We start from the raw sequence: 23101 nt of genomic DNA on the forward strand, positions 1-23101 counted from the left end.
ATGACTTTGTATGAAATTGGAATGTCCTTCCATTGTCCTTTAAGGAAAGGTAAGACATCTCGAATCTCAGAAGTAATTTGTTGTTTAACAATAAATGCAGAAATAAACACGCAGAGGCAGGGCCAAAGGGTTAATTTATTTTTTTGTGTTTTGCTGAGCACAGGCTGACATGGCTATTCTACACTCTGTCACTTTCCCCATTGTGTTTTGACTGTTTCTATTACTGACCCTACTGTATAGTCAAGCCTCTGCCATCAGCAACTACTTTTTCCAACTGCAAAGAATAGAACAGAAATAGTTTGCTATACTACCACAGTGCCGACCGCGTCAGCTGGTATATTCTCCCCTGTTCTCATAAATGACTGGTCCACTTTAAATGGGTCAAATGGTCATCAGGGTCAATGATGCGCCAGCCACTGAAGTAATATAGCCAACAGCCATGGGGCAAAGCCTATGCCACAAGTACAGCAGTTTCTTTACATAAAATAGCAAAAAATTGTCAGGCTTCACGTTTTAACTAGGAAAAAAAACTGTTTAAAGTATAAATAAAGTTCATTAAAGGTGTATAATATAGTTTCATCGATACTAGATTAGATATGCTGAAATAATAATTTTACTACTTACCAACTTGTACACTCACTGAGCCATTCATTTGGAATATCTAAAGGTAAAGGTGAAGGTGCACGTATTTGTCACTGTACACTGTACAGCAAAATGTGTCCTCCGCATTTAACCCATCTGGTAGTGAACACACACTCACACACACACATGTGTTAGGGGCAGTGAGTACACACACACCCAGAGCGGTGGGCAGCCAACTCCAGCACCCGGGGAGCAGAGAGGGTAAAGGGCCTTGCTCAAGGGCCCAACAGTGGCAGCTTGCCGAGCCCGGGAATCAAACCCACAACCCTGTTATCAATATCCCGGCGCTCTAACCGCTGAGCCACCACTGCCCCCTACTGTACACCTACTTATCCATGCAGCTATCTAATCAACCAATCACATGGATCCTCCTCTGTCTGGCTCACCAAAACTGGACAGTTGAAGACTGGAACATACCTGGTCTGATTAATCTTTATGGTAGGGTCAGAATTTGGTGTCAACAGCCTCAGAATCAATGGAGCGAAGATGTCTAGTGGCAACTGTCCAGGACTGGAGGAGGTGATGTGAAGCTGTGAGAAATATTTTCCTGGTACACAATTTGAAAACTCCACTTGTCAGCTTAGTCAATGCTTAGTCTCCCTTGTTCTCATCAATGATCAATCCACTTTAAATGGGTCAAATGGTGATCAGAGTCAATGATGCACCAGCTACTGAAGCAATATAAGCAACAACTATGTGGCAATGTCTACCAGAACAGTCTGTTTTTAAAATGAACATATTCGACCTGCAGGGAAGGTCACAGAAGCACATTGATACTATTTATTTGTAATACCCTTCTCCACTCACGAATGCTACGGCTTTCAATTTGAAAAAATCGTAGGTACTGCCGCCTCTTGCTGACCATGTGCATCCCTTCATGACCACAATGTTTTTGGCTGTCCTGTTTACACCTGGTCATGTTATGTGCCTTTAGTATCAGGATTATATCAGGATACAACCAAATCACATACAAATGCAGGTGTAAACGCTCCCAAGATTCTTTTAAACCAGATATAAATCCCATCACTCAAACCACCTCAGGAGGTGATCTGATCTGAGGCGCATTTGAGTCACATGTTTTAACAGTGGAAACGCATCCATCTCTCCAAGACACATTCAACAACCAAAACTCCTCCCAGTACAACTGGGACAAACAACAAACAACAAATAATTGCCACACATTAAGATATTTGCATATTCTGTCCCACACAGCAATCAGATTTCAATCTGACTAGCCAGGGATGCATTTAACTACCAAGTGTAAATGCATGTGGCCAAAATCTTATCAGGATACAATTCAGATACTAGTCACATGAAGTGTCCAGGTGTAAATGGGGTCAATGTGTTCTTCAGTGGCCTTTCCAGTCACCACACCTGAATCCAATAGAACTCCTTTGGAATGTGGTAGAACGAGAGATTCACAGCATGACGGCGCTCCTGAAAGATCTGCAGGAATTCCATGGTGCAAAAAATTCCAACATCAGCTACAAAGAATTAAGGCTGTTTTGAGAGCAAAAAGAAGGCCTACCCCAGTATTAATATAGTCATACTAATACATTGCTCTGCAAGTGTAGGAATTTTGACAAGAAATATGAGCTTTTAAATGGGATTTTTCCAGCATGGCTAAACAAGATATAAACGGCTGGATATTTTAATAAATTATTAGAATACTGCATTAAGAAAGTGCATTCTTTAAGAGCAAATTCAGTACTCTTCATAGTAAATATAGTGAGTAAAGTGGCTATATTGTACATTCTTAAACCATTGTAGGAGGACATTTTAGGCCAATTCTGGTGTCTGATACCCCACCCCCCACCGCCAGCTGTTTTTAAGCAGCTGGTTGGATGTACAGTACCTGCAGAACAGCTTTGGTGTCTCCTTATTTAGTGTTTTTAATGGAGCCAATAGGTCTCAACTGTCTCTGCTGAGGTGTTTAACCTCTGCCTAATCAAAAATAATGACAGGAATAAGGAGCTGCTCCAGTGATGTGTAGTGCCTCTTGCTGTCAGTGCTGTACATTTTATTATGGCCTTCACCAACCCTTGAGGTACCTTACAAAATCACAAGAAGGCACAGCAATGCACACAAACACAAAAACAGGACCGAAAAAACCCCCACACACACAGAGAGGGAACGTATCTGAACATTCATCTATGTGACAGGCAGTGGAAAATATTCCGTGTGGTGCGTAAATGCTTTTTCATGGGAAAGGTTTCTGTGTTTTTCCACAGGGGCAGACATGATCTACATTGTCCCTCTGTTAACCTTATAGGCTTGGTTAAACATTTGATTTGCAAATATCTAATTGCATTCAGTCACAAGAGAATTAGTGAGGTCAGGTACAGATGCTGGGTGATTAGTTCTCCATAATTGGAACATTTTTCTATAGAGATTATCCAAACTAGGTACCGTGGCATGCACAAGTCTGGACAGCCCTAGTCAAAATGTCTGTTACTGTGAACAGTTAACTGAGTGGAAGAGTGGATACATAAAAATATATTTTAAGCAAGAATACTGTGTATTTGTTTCATTTTGTACAATTTCAGAGTGAAGAAAAAATAAATCTCTCAAATAAATTAAAAAGAGTGCAGAATTTCATGACAAAAACACTTTTCCAACTGTTAAGTCTATGAGTATCAATCATGCTGTGGGCTTGTATTGCAGCCAGTGGCACAAAGAACATTTTATTGGTATAGGAAAGGATAATGGAATGAAATGTCAGTTTAAGAATTGCCAGCTCACAGAACTAGAAGCCCTTTGGAAGGAAGCAACCTCAACTAAAAACTTAAACCTAATTTATCCTAATAATAACACTAGCTATAACACTAATCAGATTAATCAGATTAATCAAGCAGTTGGTAAGTCATCTGTGAGTAATCTATAGGCTCTATCTAAATAAATGCACTCCCCTCAAGGAGTTAAACATTTACATTTACATTTTTGACATTTAGCCGATGCTCTTCAAAGCAACTTACAAAAGTGCTTCACTGTTTACTCAGAAAATACCCGTAGCTAGTTTGTATCGGCTAGGACCCAAAAATTTACTTTAAGCTTAGATATTACTAAACACAAAAGTCAGTATGGAGACCACAATACACAATGTGGTCTTGGTAATTTCAAGGCCAGTGAGGACAGACAGGAGACTCTTATGGTCCACTGTATCAAACGCTGCGGGTCTGAGGTCCAGGTTAAGAAGAATCCGGACTAATGACAGTTTGGCAGATTTTGCTGCAGCTTCTCTGTATAAGAGCCATAAGAGGGGTTTCAGTAGAGTGCTCCGCTTTGAAGCCAGACTGGGTAGGGTCCTGTAGATTGTTCTGAGTGAGAACGAGAGACTCGACTTTAATAAAGTGCTCCAGACTGGAGAGTGAAGCAGCAAACGCAGCCCTGGTCAAGAGGGCCAGGAGGAGATCATATCATTTTTAGTTCATTATCTCTTTTATCTCATTTTATTTGTGTTTTTTGTTATTTTTCCTGTCTGTGTTTCCTCTGCTGATAGGAGAAAGAGATGACCTGCTCTAAGTTTCCGCAGGCTCTGTTCTGCTGGCATTCCTGATCCACAGAGATTTTAGCAGAGATAAAACAGTCACACAGTTTCTCTCTGGCTTTCTTTCTCTTCTGCAGCTCTCTACCTTTCACATTTCCCTGTCTCTCTGTTGTTGTTTTTTACTGTTTACACTATTTCAACATCAATTAAAAAACTGAGCAGTATACAAGAAAATCATTTGGGACACCTACACATTACACCTAGAAGCTTTTATGACTTCTCATTCTAAATGCATAGGCATTACCATTACCATTACCCCCCTAATTTGCAGCTATAACAACTTCTGCTATTCTGGGAAAGCTTTCAATAGGATTTTTGAGCGTGTCTGTGAGACATTCATTTAGCTCATTTATCTAGAAGAGCATTTGTGAGATCAGACACTGATGTTGAATGTCAAATCAAATTACATCACTTTTATTGTCACGTCACATTACACAGGTGTAAAGGTGAGTGAAAAACTTGCTTGCATTGTCCCTCACAGTAGTACAAAAAGAGTACAAATTTGCAGATAGAATGAATATTTACACAATAACTTATACTATACATATACACACACGTATACATACTCACTATCTGTAATATTGCACTGGTAAAAGCAATGTAAAAAACAGAACTGTGCTGGCAGCTGGGGGAGGGAGTTGAATAGCTAAATGTTAGGCTGACAAAAGAAAGCAAATGGGCTGACCGGATACAGTCTCTTCAGTTAACGAATTTCACACTGCAGATTGACACGAAAAACAAACAATACTATCTGATCAGACTCAAAAATAATTCGAAAAAATAATGTATTTATGCTTGTTATAGTGCTAAGCTAAGCTATGCTATGCTATGTAGCTGTGAACCATGCCACTGACATAAAGCAAAGCATTCTATGTTTTGCTAGAGCCCACCATAAAAGAAATCTTCAGTGTGTTTCATTCTGTGGCAAAATAACAGGGTTGTAAATAAGCTTGTAACATCGTCTCTGAGCATTTTTCACCCCAACCAAAGTCACATACTTACTATTTAACTGGAAATACTGAATAAGTGCATTCTTCGGTGCTATTACAAGCTAAAAATGTTTTCCCTTCTCCTGTGAAGTTGCCATTTTGGACAGGAGTAAGGAAAGGTTGAAAATGGTTATGTAAAAATGCATACACACAATCCACACAGTTGTGAGAAGTTCAACTAAGGGAAAAGAAAAAGAAACATATCAGAAACAGACCTTTTGTTCATCCTTAACATACTAAAAAGGTCAAATCCATGAACCTTTCCCAAATTTATTTAACCAATAAACGTTAAGCAGGATCCGCACAGACTGAGATCTAATTGCAACCCCTACGCAGCCATAATGCGATTGAGGACCTCGGGAACTTTTTAAGTCGCTCTCCTCATATCGAAAGCCTGGTCCTCTGCTCATAATCCAATTACCCAGGATTAATCCATGTGACCGCACTGATAAAATCCTTCCTTTTGTCAATGGTTGGGGGGGAAAGCAACACAAAGAAGCAGACATTGTGTTATTAGCGGAGAGATTAATTTAAGGGTTGGTGAAGGCCATAATGAAATGTACAGCACTGACAGCAAGCGGCACTACACATCACTGGAGCAGCTCCTTATTCCTGCCATTATTTTTGATTAGGCAGAGGTTAAACACGTCAGCAGAGACAGTTGAGACAGATGCGATGCAAGGTGCTTGAAGAAATCACTCCCAATGTGCAGCGGTGACAGCAAATGTTAAAAAGCCTGTTTCATCACTTTTTTATGTAACTGTCTTGTTTACAGAACTGCCTGGGGGTCTCCAGAAGAGCTTTACTTTAAGTTTAGCCTGTTAATCGCTGACATCCCCGTCTAAACAAATCCAGATTGCCATTACTAATGTGATTACTTGCTGAAGAAGAACCATGGTCTGTGATCCTACATGGGAAAAAGTACACAGCGTAAGCACAGTATTTGCCAAAAAAAAAAAATGTAATAGTACACTGATTGATTAGTTGCTTCAATTGGGATCACCTGATGTTTTTAGGGTTATAAAACAAAAAGATGCAGTGTAAAAAAGTCAGTTTTGCAGGTGGTTTGGATTAAATCATACTCAGGATTCTCTGTCTGTATCCGAATGTGCATAGGCCTCTAGTCCTTAAATATCCTTAGGTCGTCTGGCATTAACAGCAAACTGTCTGTGGTGGCTGGAAAGGAGAAGATCTATTCATGCAGTTAACATACACATATACACTAGGGGGACAAGAGTGGCTAAGAGTGGGCAGTTGAGGGTTAAGTGTCTTGTTGAAGGGCACATCTATTCAGCAAACTTCCGGTGCTAAACAAGGCCGTCCCTAGTCTTGCAACTGTAAGGTCCATTCCAAAGGCTTCAGTTTGTATTTCTTCAGGTTGTCATTTGTGAGTTTTTTTATTTGTTTGTCAAAATTTTGGTACTGCCCATTAACCCATCAATAGCATTAGCAATGCACCCCACACTAGGAGGGTAAAGATATTTGATATTTGCAACACCTTTTTTTAGAACAACGCCAAAACATTATCTGTTCACAGAATTTGTTCCCAAAACTGGCTTTTCCAGAAGTTCTGTAGCATGTTGAAATGTGTTCAAATGTTGGATTTTGTGACAAAGTCACAGTTAAGGTTTTCTTCTTATGACTTACTCTTCTCCTATGACGGACTGTGGTGCAGTGCGCCACTGTCTTAATTCAGCAACTTTCGTGCAGGTTCATGGAGTTCTGTTTCCCTGTCTTATCAGCATATGAGAGTGTCCTTGGTCCTCCAGATTTCATCTTGACCAGATCTTGAACTGTCATTTCTTCAGAGCATTTCACATTGTAAAGCTGAAAACACAAGGCTACTTTCCTATAACATTTCCCAGCATTGTGGGCCTTAATTACTTTAGTTGCTTAGAGGAGCCCATGTTTGACAACCTTTGCATAGCCTTACTCTTTGTTTAGTACACCCTTAAACAGGGTGTTCTGTATGGAATCAAGGCAATATATTCGGGAACCTATTTGGTAAATATTTAGCACACCAAGACAAGAGTGTAGAAAAATGTAAAAGCACGGAGTTAGGAGTCATTTATGCAATGCAAACAACCACCACCAACAACAACAAAAAACCCCACAAATAAATATGGTACAATGATGTTTTCTAAATAAAAGTACTCAAGACCCCCTAGGACCTCCTTATTTTTTATTTTTTATTATTTTTATTTTTTTTTAGATACAGTAGTTCTGGTTCTGACTGAGCCACATTCAATCCTTTGTAAAATGCATCACCCATATACTGTAAAACATAAAGTTAATTCTTTATTAACTATTATACAACTTATTAAGAAAAATGGGGCCATTCATAGATTAATATTCACATAGATTAATATTAACATTCTGATTGAACTACACAGCAGGGCCTAACATCCCTTAATTGTACAAAATCACTGTAATGCAAGGGCTTTAAGAGTCTTGGACCAGATAATTCACCTTGAGTTGATTATCAATATTGAGCAAAAACCTTCACATACAAAACATAACCATATCCAGATGGACAAAGCTCAGTGCGTCTGTATGTAACTCATCAGTGTGTGTCTATTTTCCTGCCTTTTTTCCCAGCAGGAATCCACCCAGCAGTCCGGCAACTCCAGCTTCTCTGTGTGAAGCCAGAGTGTATCTCAGGCTAATATTAGAGAGCGAGGCTCACCACGGGATGCTTCCTCTCTAAAAGGGGAGTATTTGGGGTGTGACTGAGGAAGTCAGGCATCAATGGTCTTCTTCAGTACTGTAAATACTCACCCCCCCCACCCCACCCCCCCACCCACCACACACACTCACAATGCTTTTGTTGGACTGGGTCACACAGCAATCAAAAGTGAAGTATCGATATTCTCAGCTGAGGACAGTATAGCTTGCATGAACCAGTCTGTATCTGATCCTCTGTTTCAATGACATGAACAGAACTGACAACACAGTTGAGTACACAGTACTCAACAAGGTTCTGGGATTTAATGTATTGGGTTTTCCAGTGAGTTTAGCCAAACATGTTGGGTGTATTACTACTCAATCTCTAGGATAAGAAACAGTTGTTGTGTTGAAATGTTCTGTCCCAAAACCACTGGAGCACAGCGAAAGAAGGGACTTTGTATAAGCGAGACCTGTTTGATCATATGTATCACCATCATGCTAGTTATCAAGTTAGCTGTGTAACATTAGCCAAAGGTCCTAGCAGGACAAGAGATAAAGGTCATTCTTATTGAATATTATTGAATATAATATAGAGCATTATAATGAATGTTCTTATGAAAATGATTGAAAGACCTGTGCTGACTCCACCCACAAATGTGTTCTTTTGTAGCAAATGTTGCTTTATTAGACTGGAAATGTTGTCAAAAATGTAACCTAATAAGGAATACATTTGTATATATTTTTTTCACCAACACCTACACTTGGATGTGATTTCAATTTTGATTATTACTCATTTGGAGTGGTCAAATATTTTGCATAGATCAGACAATTTTTTGCATAGATCTGAAGGCTGTGAATGAAAAAAACAGGTTACCACTTGATGTGGGATGAAGTAGAACCACATTTTTAAGTAGTTAAAAAATGTTTTTTTGCATTCCCTCATTTTGCACATTTTAAGAGGCATTTTCTTCATTGGTTACTTTTTTGTCACATGACTGTATCTCTATTTTTATGTATTTCATTTAAAAAGCCCATCTGGTCCAACTATATAGAATTGTATTGTATTAATCTTCATTATATTTTACCTGTACGAACAGACTGGAGAGCTAGTGAATCGTGAGGAAATGTGCTGCATTTTACAAAAAGTGTTTTGGATTGAAATCATATACATCATCTTTGAGTTCAAATATTTTCACTGCCATATTATTTTTTCTCAGAGACTTTCAAAACTCCCCAGAATGTGTGGTGCCCCATGATAAGGTAAGTCAACATTATCTTACATTAACATTATTAAAATTAACACTGCTATCTGCCTAATGACTGTGTTAAAATTTACACTCTAATTTGACTCTAATTATTATTATCATTATTACCACATTACCCAACATTAGATGCATTACTCTTACTATGATTTTATTAATTATATCAATATAATGATTATAGCAGCACAGCTGAACAGAACAGTCTTTGTGGCACAGTAACTCTTATCAGTAGTGTATAGGGAGGAACCTGGTCTTGGTTTCTCCCAAAGTTTCTTCCTCCAGCTCTGAGGGAGTAAAAAGTGCTATACAAATACAAATGATTTCATTCCATAAGCATTGGCATTGTGGCTAAATATTTTAGTTTGGTAGCATAGCATTTTAAACTGGAAACTCAATCTACCCAGAACGGCTAATCTCAATCCTAGATGAATTAGACTGAATGAGACTTTTGCAACATTCTGTAAGTTCATGTACATTCTGTAGTAACAGCCACTGAAGGGGGAGCATGGATAGGTCAACTGAAGTTTGGGTCTTTGAAGTTTAAGGGATTAGCCACATGCTGTTTGGTTTGTACTGATTTCCCTGCAGTTAACCATTTTCACTGTCCACTGTCCAATCTATCCAGGTTCAAAGAGAAAGGAAGAGTTTTCTTTGGCTCACTATAGTATTGCACATTTGCTTACAACTCTAAGTGTAGTAGATCATTTTCATTAAAGCCTGAGAATTGTGGGAACAATAGTTTCCTGTTTTCTCCTCAACCTTTCTGCTCAGCACTGAAGAATTAGGTAATGTGTTAGGGGAGAATTAGAGTTGGGGAACCTGTTCAGGACAGGACAGGACACTGTTGCATTTCAGTGGACATGACAATCTGTTCTTCAAACAAGTTTTCTTATCAGTATGACCATATATGAACCTCTATACCACACTTTCAACCCAACACACTGTATACACCCTAGTCTGAGAACTGAATGACTGTACACTGGCTCAAAGGCTGGTATGTCCACAGAAATTAAAACAAAGTGCCTGAGATTGACCTTATCTTAAGACGTTTTAGACCACACACGTCTAATTGAGCTCAGACACTATCCCTGTAGAAGCCCTAGGGAGGACCCAGACTCTTATCTGTTTAGGCCTAAAAAAACAATTCCTAAATAGTTCTTGGTTTCAGTTCTATGACAAAGTTTGGGTTGTTTACCTTACATTTACATTGGCACAAAGATGATTGAACGTTCAGGCACCTTACTTAAGTGCATCTGCGAACAATCTGGATGTTTTTTTCACAGTTTTCACTCCAATGTAGTCAAGATAAATTCCCACCCACTTGCCAGTACTCCTTCATCACAGCACTAGGAAGGTGAGGGCTAGCACATGCTTTCTCCAAGACACATGAAGAAAACTGTATCTTTTCAAACTGCCATTAACATAACATCATTGCACAGATGAAGGCACTTGAAGGAGAACATTAACTACCAGTCCTGCTAGGCCTATAATATCTAGCACCACACAGAGTGAACGAGGGCCAGTTATGCTTTCTTGGCTTGCTGTCCACGGATGGCTGTGGCACCTTTCTGCATAAAACTCGCAATCTCCTGATTAAAAAGGGATAACATGAAGACTGTTGTGCTGCTTAAGAGCATAAGAAAATGTGTGTCACGATGAATGGATTAATAGAACATCACCAGGATTACTCTAAATAAATTCTTTTCAATAACTTACAATAAACGTTAAGGATGTTTGTGCCTTCCACTGTAATGCTTCCATTTGGGCTATAATCTATGATAGGTTTGTGGTCTCCTAACCTCAGCACTCAGAGAGTTCAGACCCAAGCAAAGTTATTTTGTCCTTCTAATGAAAGACAATTCCATGAAGGCACATTTGTAATCAGAAAAATTGTGGAACAGACGTCAAAAGGCCAAAAGATGAGCATGGAGTGGGGCAAGTTTGAGTCCAGTGGTATTATCATTCCTCACAATTCTGGCCTGCTATTCCCCTTGGTAGACTTTGGTAACTTTGGTCCATAAATAACATGCTGGGTGCAATGAAGCTTGCAGTTGTTTGTTTGAGCAAATTGAACTACCTACACACACACCCACCCACCCCCCCACACACACACACACGCACAAACAAACAAAAGCCGAAAACCTTCCATAAACTATGAATAAGCTAAAAATACACATTTTCCATATAAACCATAGCATCAGGTCAAGAAATAATAAGCAAAAATTAAACCTATTAATTAATCTTTCTGAGAGAGCTGGATTTACTAACTAAAAAGTAGAAGTATAACATATGCAGTGTAATAATTTGTATTAAAAATATAATAGTAGTAATAATAATAATAATAATAAGAAGAAGAAGAAGAAGAATAACTAATGATTTGGCACTCCAAACCTGCACGTGGCCAAATGTAGTACTTCATAGATATGTTGTAACCCACTAAAATCTCCCATTTATCCAGCTGTAAATCAGTAGACTTCAGACATGAATTTCATTTACCTGGACAAAAAATGTAAAAGCATAACATACACTGTATAAACTTTCTGCTTCTCCTTCACTGTAAAGTTGAACTTTTTGTGATTTCTAATTGAACCGTCTTTGAATCATGAGGAATACCTTTACAACATTAACATTGGTGGTAACATCAAAACAGTAACTGCAACATGCGACTGTTAAACACATCTATTTACAGTTAAATACAATGTTTTAGTAAGTTTTACAGTTTGCATGCAAAATCCAAGATTCTTTTGCTACTGTAGTGCAACAAAAATCAAGGAAATGCCTGATTGTAAGTTTACATTCAGTAGATGGGAACTCGCATGCCACAGTTAAACCTCTAGAGTATATCATTAACTTGTAGGCCTCCAAGTGATGATGTCTGGAGATACAGAATTTCATTTAGAAATGAATTATATAGACTTATGTTATGTATTACAGTGATTCATGTACCAGCATTCTCAGACATATCATACTAAAGTCTTAAAGCACAGACGACGCCATGCATTTGCCCTGTGCAAATCAGTTTCTCAGTATTTAATGATGTAGTTGAATATCTGAGCTTTTGACTCCATATAGAGGGAAGTAGACTCTTTTGGAAGTGACCTGACTTTGATTCTGAAGTGAGTTAGAACACTACAAACTAGGGGGGCAATGAGCCTCCAAATACACAAGATACTCTGTGTTGTTGTACCATAAAGTAACTTTCTTACTTTGAATGTAGGCAGCATGATGGAACCGGCACGGTAGTGTGTATGTTGCACAGCTCAGAAGGCCTGGGGTTGTGCGTTCCTCCCGTGTCCGTGGAGGTTTCCTCCGGGTACTCCTGCTTCCTCCAGTCCACCCAAAGATACACACGGAAGGAATTGGCCATGATAAAATTGCTCATAGGTGTGAGGATGTGAATGAACGCTTGTGTGTGGTGCTGCTAGTCAAGCTAAAAGTCAAATGTACAGCCTCCACACTGCAGGGTTGGTTTTAACACATTGACTAAACCTCCCAGTGAAGATAATGAGAGAAAACTATAAACCCTCTGTATAAATTAAAAACAGCATTTTTTTGTTTTTGTGGCTGTTTGTATGCAACGCTACATTACAAGCATTGTGTAGATGTAAGGTACACATCCTTGCTCCAGGCACTGTGTGTAAAGAGTTTGGTGTGTTTTCCCTGTGTCCGTGTGGGCTTCTTCAGGGTACTCCAGTTTCCTCCCGCTTCTCGAAAACACATGGTAGGTGAACTGGCCATGCTAAATTGCCCTATGTGTGTGAGTGAATAGGTGAGTGGTACCCTGTCCAAAGTGCTACATTATGGCCAGTGAAAGTATAACATTTCCTATAGAAATGACAAAAATAGAGAAAGCGTGGCCTCCAAGGTCAGCACTGTCTTTGTCTGGTCAGAACACCACAGGACCACCCCAGAGCAAATATTATGTAGTGTGTGGGTCAGCACTGTCCACTCTATTAGGCACTCCTACCTAGTTGGTCAACCTTGCAGTTTGTGTTGGTCATCCTCTAGTCCTTCATCAGTGGTGACAAGATGCTGGTCAAAGGACAATGCCCACAGGATGCTGTTTTGTCCCATTGTTGGACAAATTTTGGTCCAGCAGTGGCACAAAGGCAATGAGAATGACCCACCACCCAAATAGCCTGCTCTGTGGTGGTCAGTCCTGTGTCCTCCTGACCATTTAAGAACAGGGTGAAAAGAGGCTAACAGAGTATGCAGATAGTATGCAAAGTATACAAAGTGCTCCTGTATGGTCAGGGGAGCAAATTGGCATTCCAAACCAGGGGTGGTCATAATATTCTGATATGAATGTGTATGTACAGGCAATGGCACAATGGTATCAATAAATATCAATATTAGGGCAGATATCCGCAGACAGTATATTATATCAGTTGCAAAAGAGAATATTGACCGACAGGGGTGCCAGTAGGAATTGGGGGCTCCCTGAAAATATTATTATTACGCCCCAAAGGCGCGGCTGCATTTTTTGCCCGTTACATAAATGAAGGCTTTTCCGTTTTATGGATCCTCTGAACATCACAGAGAAACACTGATGAAAATGAAAAGATGTAGCTGATATATCCTTTGAGGCTTTTCGTGACCCACAGTCTTTCACATGCAGTACAAAACCTCTTTAAATACCAGCGGAAACGGACTTAAGATTCAGCAGCAGTTTGTGAAAAAATGTAATAGAGAGTACATTTTAAATCAACTGTTTTTAAAGGTAGAATTTGGCCTCTGGACAGCCTGAGGAGGACCCTTTCTATACCAGTGTTAGTTCTGCAAGTTCCGACGCATACTTGCTCTACAGTAAAACGTGTCCCAATTCTTCTGCTTTTTTTTTTTTTACGAATTGTTATACACTCTTAATATATAATGCTGCATATGTATAATGCCTGCCATATTTAAGGTCATTAGTCCTAGGGTCAATAGGTTCAATTTATCAGATTCTACCATTACATTACTGAACGTTTTGTGATCAACAACAAAGCAAATCTTTAAACACCTTCATGTATTTAGTGCTAATGAACTTTCCTGCAGACTAGATTCTAAAATGAGCAATTCTGACCTTCAAAAGACCTCTGATCTTTAAAGGTACTAAGTGAACATGGAAGTAGGTAACCTGGAAATGATGGAGAGCTTAGCATAAGAGTTTAGTGTACTCACCCACTCAAGTCAAGGTCATGGAAAACACATCACACTGATTTTTGCTGGAACATGGTTATTCCAGTCCAGCGCAGAAACGCGGCGGTTTGTTTAATTGTGCCCGGCACGCATGTTTCCTGTGCAGCTGTTTTGTTTGCACTTGTGTGCCTTGTTTTGTCTTCTCTGTGGGTGTGTTGATGTGGCTTTGGGTTCAAAGAGATGCCACCACTGCTATGGTGACCCTGTCAGAATAAAAGTTTCAAAGTGGCTTTCAATGAATTTTCTAAGGTGCTACTACAGGTGCACGCAGGTGGCCGCTTAGGTTGCAGTTTTGCATTGAGGTTCCAAGTGTGCTAAGGCACAGTTGTGTGACATCTTTCTTCATCTTATAGCATCCATTTAGTCATGAAAAGGAAATGGCCAATAAACAATTTCTTCCTTGACAATCACGAATGTTGGCTTCCAGGCCTAATGTGTGACGTCTTGTGAAGGATTTGAAGAGCAGAGATGGGCAAAAGTTCGTCAGGTCACGAGTGTTTACGAAATATCCACTTATGTGTTTCACTAAACGCTCTCCAACATCAACAAAGCCTATCACATCACTGATGAAGTCACAGCATGACACCAAGTCTCCTGTGTGTTTGTCTCTGTGTTAATCTGGGGTCACAAGATGTAGAAAGTACACAGTGACACAGACCAAACCCTCTGGATTTCCTTTATCTGAATAAATGATGAACAAAGGGCACTCACCATCTTAATTATGTTTATCTTACCATGCTTTAGACAAAGACAGTCCTGGCCTTGGAGTCCACACTTTCTCTGATTTTGTCATTTCTATAGGAAATGTTATAATTTCACTCGAAGACCTTCAAAAGGCTAAAGGAAAGAAAGGGCCTATGTTTAAAGTAAGTGTGTCCCACATTTATTGAAGTTGTTAAGTACTGCCACATCTACTTCAAAGAAACTGTACAACAATAATGACCTCGGAAGTCATCAATCTACAGTCCAAACTTTCTAATAAATATTTTTGTATTCAAAGTTTTATTTACCATTGCTGGTATATCAAAACTTCAAAACTCATTGTTTCAGTCACTGTATTATTCAAGCCATTTGATTCTTTTATCAAAAATGGACCAAAGGGATAATTCAGAATTACTTTTTTTTCTGGTCACACTTTATTTTAATGTTCCTCTACAGCTTGTCTACAGATGTTCAAAAACGTTCACCATTTATTTGTTAAAACTTTAAAAATGTTAAAAGTTTTTGTGTCAGGTTTAGGTTTTTAGGTTGAAGTTAAGGTTAAGAAGATTTAAGGCTTGATTTAGCCAGGATCTTCAGCACCTTCTGTCCCTTCAGAGTCGAATGATTTCTAATATTATTTATATATATATCCCAATATGTTTTTAACTTTGAATGGAAGTTAATGTAAAATAAGGATTTATTCAGGGTTAAAAAAAAATGTAAATAAAAACAGAGAAAGATGGAGATGTTTTTCATTGGACCGCAGCAGCGATACCAATCAGCTAGAAAATTAAAACCTCTGACAAGTGAAGTGAAAACCATTGATGGCATCTATCAAGAGTTGGGATACATAAGTGAACAGTCAAGCAAGCATAAGAATGAGAGTGACTTTGATAAGGGCCATACAGTGATGAACAAGACAACTGGGTCAGAGCCCCTTAAAAAACATCAGGCAGGTCTTGTAGGGTGTTTCTGGTATGCAGTGGATAAAATCTGCCAAATGTGGTTTAAGATAAGACTCATTGCGATCCATGGCGGCCCCACCTCATGGCTTACAGGACTTACACTCACAGAATCTGCTGCTACCAACATCTTGGTGCCAGATACCACAGGACGCCTCCTGTGGAGTTCATACATCCAGTGGACCTTTGTATAATAAATCCACATTGGCACTTTGGCATCTCCACATTTTAAGGGAAGTTTGATTATAGGAGGCTGAAAACGTAGAAGAGCTGCTCACTTGACAAACAGTATTATCATTCGAGAAATGCAAGCAAACTAAGATGTTTGTGTGAAAGGAAGAATACAATTTTTGCGTAGAGTTAGATAAAAATACCAGGACAGACCGGTATGTTATCAGATGTGCTGATTAGACTGCATTTCATTACATAATCCGGATAAGGCCGATGAGGCAGTGGCAGCAGTAGGGATATTTCCCACGTGTAAAAGTCCATCCACATCCGTAAAAACACGGTCAACATAAAAGGGAAACAAACAGAGGCAGGCTGGGAGCTGGACATCCAGCCTGGTGCTGAAGGACACCCAGATAAAATCTCAGCTGCTAGAGGGCTACAGAGAAAACACAATAACACACACACACACAATCAAGAATATTGTAAATAAATACTAACACAGAAAAGGAGATTGTTGAGAGAGAGAGAGAGAGAGAGAGAGAGAGGATCATATTTATTTATTAATCTATTGAGCTGTCTGCTTGTGTGTTTACTTATTTACTCACATTTATTTTCCAGAGAGTGTGTGCGTGTGTGCTTGCATGTGTGTGTTCTTTCCTCGGGCCTAGAAGTCCATCTCCGTTTAATCACGTCCGGCTTGTTCCTCCCTCGTCTCTGTGCCATAGCTGTTGCAAAACATAAGGAAACGCAGATGATTTTACTCTGTCCATCTGTATCCGATCACCTCCAGGCCTGAGCTGATCTCTTCTCATCACCTTAACTGTTTCTTTCTGTCTCCTGTTCTCTCCTTTCACTCTCCTCAACCCTTTATCACAGCCCATCTCCAGCTAGCCCTCAACTGGAGGACTGAAAGCACTGCTGTAAATTATCCAGGCATACTTTACAGTGGTTGACTTCATTTTGATATCATTTTTTGGCAGTGGTTCTCAAACAAGTCCTTGTTGCCTCTCATGTGATCCACTTAGTGAAGAATATACTCAAAAAGATAATGCTAAGTAGCAGCACAGTCAAATGTATTAAAGTACACTACATGTCCAAATGTTTGTGGACACCTTTTTTTTTCTTTTTTAAATTAACACATTTTCATGATTTTTTCAGTTGAACACATTGCTGATACAGATAAGCAAATGCACACATACAGCTTGTCTAGTCCATGTAGAGAAGTACTGCCAATACAATAGGACTCTCTAAAGCAGATAAACTCTTCCACACTAAGTTCCACACTCTAGGAGCAGTGAAATTGTGTTCTCTGGAATGATGCTTGGTGCTCCATCCAATACTTTTGATGCAATGAAATCATCACAGCAATGCTCCATAATCTAGCAGAAAACCTGCTGTGGACAGTAGAGACAGTTACTCCATCTAATTGTTCATCTAGTATATTTAAAGTGGGTGAGTGTAATTTTATTAAAATAAATATCTGCCATAACTAAACTACAAAGTGTAAACCCCAGTGCCACAGCCCCCAGACATACTCCTAGATTCAATTTAAATGACAGTCACTCTTTAATCTCTATGAGTCTCCAACTCTTTCCAGGCACAACATTATCAGGGAACAACGATCAATACCACATCACCCATCAGGATGTTCAGTGATGTTGGGAGTAACAGTAATATATATTCAGCATGACAACGAAACACACAAACGGAGCTTAAAGATACACTTCCTAGCCTACACAGTGCAGTGTTTTAAACCAAACTACCAATGCTTTTTTAAAAAAGAGGCAAGCGGTCGCCTACAGCACAGAACATCAGTGCCCAGCTGCACTGCCTACTCAGGCACACCCGCTCTGAAGTTTCACCTTAGCTGTGCTGATAAATCCAAAAAAAGATGCTTACCCAGGTACGAACTTGTTCAGGAACACCACTGAGCCCACGGCTGGACAAGTGAACACAGGCTCTTCTACGTTTGACTGTAAATGCAGTCTGAAATGTAACTCAAATACGTGTACTGTTCTAATTAAAGTTACACAGCTAAGTTACACTGAAATAAATGAATAAATAAATATATTAATTACTTAATAAATTAATAAATACCCAATAAGGACTGATTGACACCATTTTAAGAAGTTGAGGAGCACCTCAGTAGAAAAAACATCCTTTATTTAAGGGAACATGCACTAAATGTCCAAAAGTTTGTGGGCACCCCTTCTATTGAATGTATACATCATGCATATTTTAAGTTACTGACATAGATGTGCAAATGCACACACTTTTTTTAGACAGCTTGTCTAGTCCCTGAAAAGAAGTACTGCCAACAGAACAGGACTCTCTGAAGCAGAAAACATGAACCTATTGGTACCATGCCTAATGTCAGGCATTGGGTGTAGAAGGGGGTATTTGGGGTATTTGGGGTAGAGGGGTATAAAGTCCTTTAGCACTGAGCTGTGGAGCAGTGGAACTGTGTTCTGTGTGATGGTGGTGCTCCATCCAATGATTTTGGGGTAAGTTGAGGAGTTGGTAATAAGGAGGAATGGTGATCATCCAACATCCTGACCTCACTAATGCTTGAGTCTCTGAATGCAATCAGAATCCAGTAGAAAGCCTTTCCTAAACAGTAGAGATAGTTGCTCCAAGAAAAGCAAAATACGCTCTTTTTAATAACTTATAACAATAAATTGCAGGTGTCCCAATACTTTTAGGTATCTGGAGTGGCTACCAACCCACAGAGTGTGAAATTAGACATACCTTCCCATGTCACAAAAGGTCTCTTTAACATTATACCGGCCCCCATCTGAGTAGTTCCCCCTGCTACTTTTTTGAAGTGTTTCAAATAACTATAAGTCAAAATTGTCAAGTCAGGCTATTTTGGAAAATTGATTGTTAGACTAGCAGCTACAGACAGCAGCAAATAAGAATGAACTGCATTACGAAAGTGTGTGTGGTGTGGGACAGCAAGCAATTATGCGAGAGAGAAAGAAAAAGAGAGGGTGGTGGCTGGGGTGAGCAGAGGCTCATCATAATTTAAAGTACCTGGCACTTACACGATAAATGAATGCATTTATTAGAGTAGGTCTCCACAAACTTTTGTGTTTTTTGTAGAACCATGATGACTCAAACAACCACTGAAATGCTTAAATGGTTATTTGTTTGCTCAAATTAGAAACAGCTGTTGTAAGAGGTTCTCTAATAAACCTTTTAATAGTATAGTATATAGCAACAGAAAGGGTTCTACTGTTTTTATAAGTCAAATTACTTTTTTACCGCTAAACAGTACAGTGTTATAAAGGATAATACAAAGGAACCTACGCTTATTTACCCATACTTTAGTTTGATTTTAACTCTTATCTATTGAGATGTGTGTGCTATGGCACCACTTGCATAGTCCAAGAAAGTAAACCCAGTGCTACCCAATAAAGCTACCCAATAAAACCCAGCACCATCATACGCCAAGGACTGTATAAGCAGTAACATTAAAGGGAGTCATATCAGTCATCTCTTATCTTTGCAGATTCATGTCATGCAGTGGAACATCTGGACTCAGAAGAGGTGGACAAGAAGGATGAAACTGTAGGGCTTGAAAATCACTCACTAAATCACAACATTCCAATCTCTAGATGCTCCGGGTCCTCTTTGGTGTCCATGATAGCCCACAACAGCCTGAGGAGTCTGGGAGCACAACAGCAAAACAGTGGCCTAAGAACTGCCTGGCACCAAAGGTTTGAAATATTGAGCCATACCTGCTGACAGGGTCTGAGAAACTATGTTATTTTAAAGTGCTGTCTGTCCAACAGGGATTTGTGTGGGTACTGCTTGGCTGACAAAATGGCAAATATGTTTTTAGCACTGTATATTCCAATGTACTTATCAAGCAGAAAGGCTAATATTTACAAAATTGGTAAATAACAGCATTAAGCTATGGGCAGTGGCAACCCCTAAAAGAAATTTAACTTAAGGCCTCCTTTCATTGAAACCACACACTGTACATCCTCCACTATTGCAATTGATTGAATTATGACCATCTGCTTCTTGTCATCATGTTAACCCAGTGACTCTCCTGTTATATTTACTTACTTTAATAAGTTAAATAAGAAAATTCTCTTTTTCTTTATTTTTTTTAGCTTTTCTTGAGGCAAAGTCATTCAATTTCACGGCTAACCCCATGATTAATGGTCTCCACTTAAACACTCCTGGGTAAAAGGTCTTTATAAGGCTGGATGCATTAGCTAACTTTACTGAAAACGTATTATAATGACTGCCAGCTCAACATTATGAAGTTTAGCTTGTAACCTCTCGATTTCTAACTTTGTCAACCATAAAACAGAAGTATCTTAGCTGTTAAATTAACAAAGGTAGCAAACTGATGATACGCTCTGTTTAAATATCCCTCATAACCCCTATATATGAGGAACTACTTCAGTCAAAATATGCCTTCTAGTGCATTTATTAGGGTGTCAAAATTTCATGGCCAATGTAGACCTATGTTCACTATATGTCCATACAATTCTAACAAATGCATTAATTTACATGCTACTTTAAGTTGCACCCATAGCTGACACAGATGTGCAAATGCACACACCGAGCTTACCAATAGAATAGGACTCTCTAGAGAAGACAAACATTAACCTATTGGCACCGCACATAATTCCAGATTTGGGCTAGAGGGGTATAAAGCCCCCCAGCACTAAGCTGTAGAGCAGCGAAACTGTGTTCTCTGCTCCATCCAATACTTGTTGCATGAGGTGGGTAGGTGATCATTTAACCTCCTGACCTGCTGACCATTCTCTTGTTGCTGAATACAATCAAATCCTCACGGCAATGCTCAAAAATGTAGTAGAAAGCCTTCATTGGGCAGTTATTTCAACAAAAACAGGATAAATTCGTATTAATACCTTTATTTTCAGAAGATACAATAGACAAGCAGGTGTCCAAATACTTTTCTACATGTAGTGTAACCACATAGGAAATCTACATATTTTTCTGCTGTTTCAAAGTTAGCTAGAGAATTAGCTACCGAGTTCACAGGAGGACTTGAATTTGTAGTGCCTGAGTGAATTATTTATGTGAGCAATGAGTATCATCTCTTTATAGCCATCCTGTCGTGTCTGCCACTACCACATCCATGTGGTACAAACCAACATACAAATAATATAGTCTACTGTTGTGTGCCAAACCATGTTTGACATGAACCTCACAAAATGTTGAGGCCCATGAAGGTACCCTGCACCATTCTAATCAATAACTATAAAATCTATGCCAATATTCTCATGGGACAGGGGTTCTCTCAAAGTAGTCAACTGGCACAATCTCACTTATAGTAAGAGAAAAGTCATTCTGATTATTTTACTCAGTTGCTAAGCGCTTGAGTGATGGTTTCCTTGAACTTGTATCTTGTTATATAATGTATGTGCCTCTTTGATCTGAGTTTAAATCTGAACATTTTCCCAAAAATGGAGAAGGCCAACCCAACTAAAAGAACACTGGGTCAGGGGCCAACAGTTTCAAGGTCACTGTGTTTAAGAACAACAGTCTATGTTGTGCTAAGCAGACATATTGGTTTTGAGCTACTATTACTCATTACAAAACTTCTGTTACAACTATCACTTTATTTGGCTTGTATATGTTGCTTTCTGCTGGACATGATTTTTTACCCTGCATCTCAACATGTCTGGCTGACATCTTGTCTTGCAGGCAGCCCATCACCTAAAGCTCAACCCCAACAAGACCGAGCTGCTGTACATACCTGGGACTACTGGACTTCACCATGATCTTGCCATCTCCTTTGAGAAATTGCTGGTCACTCCATCTGCAAAAGCACAAAGTCTTGGTGTAGTCATGGATGAACAGTTATCGTTCTTAAGTCATGTTACAAACCTGACTCAGTCATGCAGATTTCTCCTTTACAACATCCAGAGAATTCGGCCTTTCCTCACTAGAGAGGCCACCCGGGTGCTCGTTCTTGCTCTCGTCATTACAAGACTTTACTACTGCTACTCCCTTCTGGCTGGTCTTCCTATGCTTACCATCAGGCCCTTGGCAACTCATCCTGAACTTCATCCAGTCTTCAATGTTCAGACATATAACTCTGTGGCTTCCCGCATCAGATTCAAAACCCTGATACTGGCCTATGAAGCCGTAAATTGACCATCCACCTCTGTACTAAGAGCCCTTCCAGCTTCAAGTACAGCTCTGCTTGACCCACCATCCTTTTAGACACACAAAAGACAAGCATCACGCCGACTGAAGACCCATCTTCAGTAGTTAAATCAGCACTTATCTTGCACTTATTAAGGTCATGGTTGTAACATGTCTCATGTCATATCTGATTTGTTCAACATTCAGGCAAAATGTTGTATGTTCACACTGACCTTTGAATTTGGGAGCATCTAGCTTGAGGCATCTTTTGGGTTCTAGCTTCTTTCTAGAGTAAACGATGAAGCACTTTTCTAAGTCACTCTGGGTAAGAGCATCTCCTGAATGCCTTAAAAATAAAATCAATATTGCATGCCTGCTGTATTATATATAATTTTGTTAAGAAAATGATTTTAAAATGTTTATTTGAAGTGATACCATTGAAGAACCACTTTATTATGATGTAACTAAAGTTTGAGAGAAGGACCATGTCCAAAAATAAAATGCTCCTCTTCGCATCATGCTAGGTCTTTGCTCAGCCATAGGCTTGGGCTGTCTGGCTTCAAGTTCCATTAGCTGAAGCTGCCCAAAACCCCAGCCCCAGCTTCTCTAGTTCTCCTACCTTGCCTCAGTTAACAGTGAGCATTTTGGTCAGCATTTTGCAAATTGATTCCTAAAGAACCTCTCAATGGATGATTAATTTACACTTACAGCATCACAGGTAGGCCAATGCAGTGTTAAAGGGTCTTCTTGTAGCACAGTATGCTTGTCCAGCCAGGGAATTAAACCCTTTTCTGCCACAGCAAGGGCAGAGTTCTTTTTTTGTTAATGAGAGGTGTGACTGTG

Source organism: Salminus brasiliensis, chromosome 25, assembly GCF_030463535.1.
Source record: "Salminus brasiliensis chromosome 25, fSalBra1.hap2, whole genome shotgun sequence".
Taxonomy (NCBI): Eukaryota; Metazoa; Chordata; class Actinopteri; order Characiformes; family Bryconidae; genus Salminus; species Salminus brasiliensis.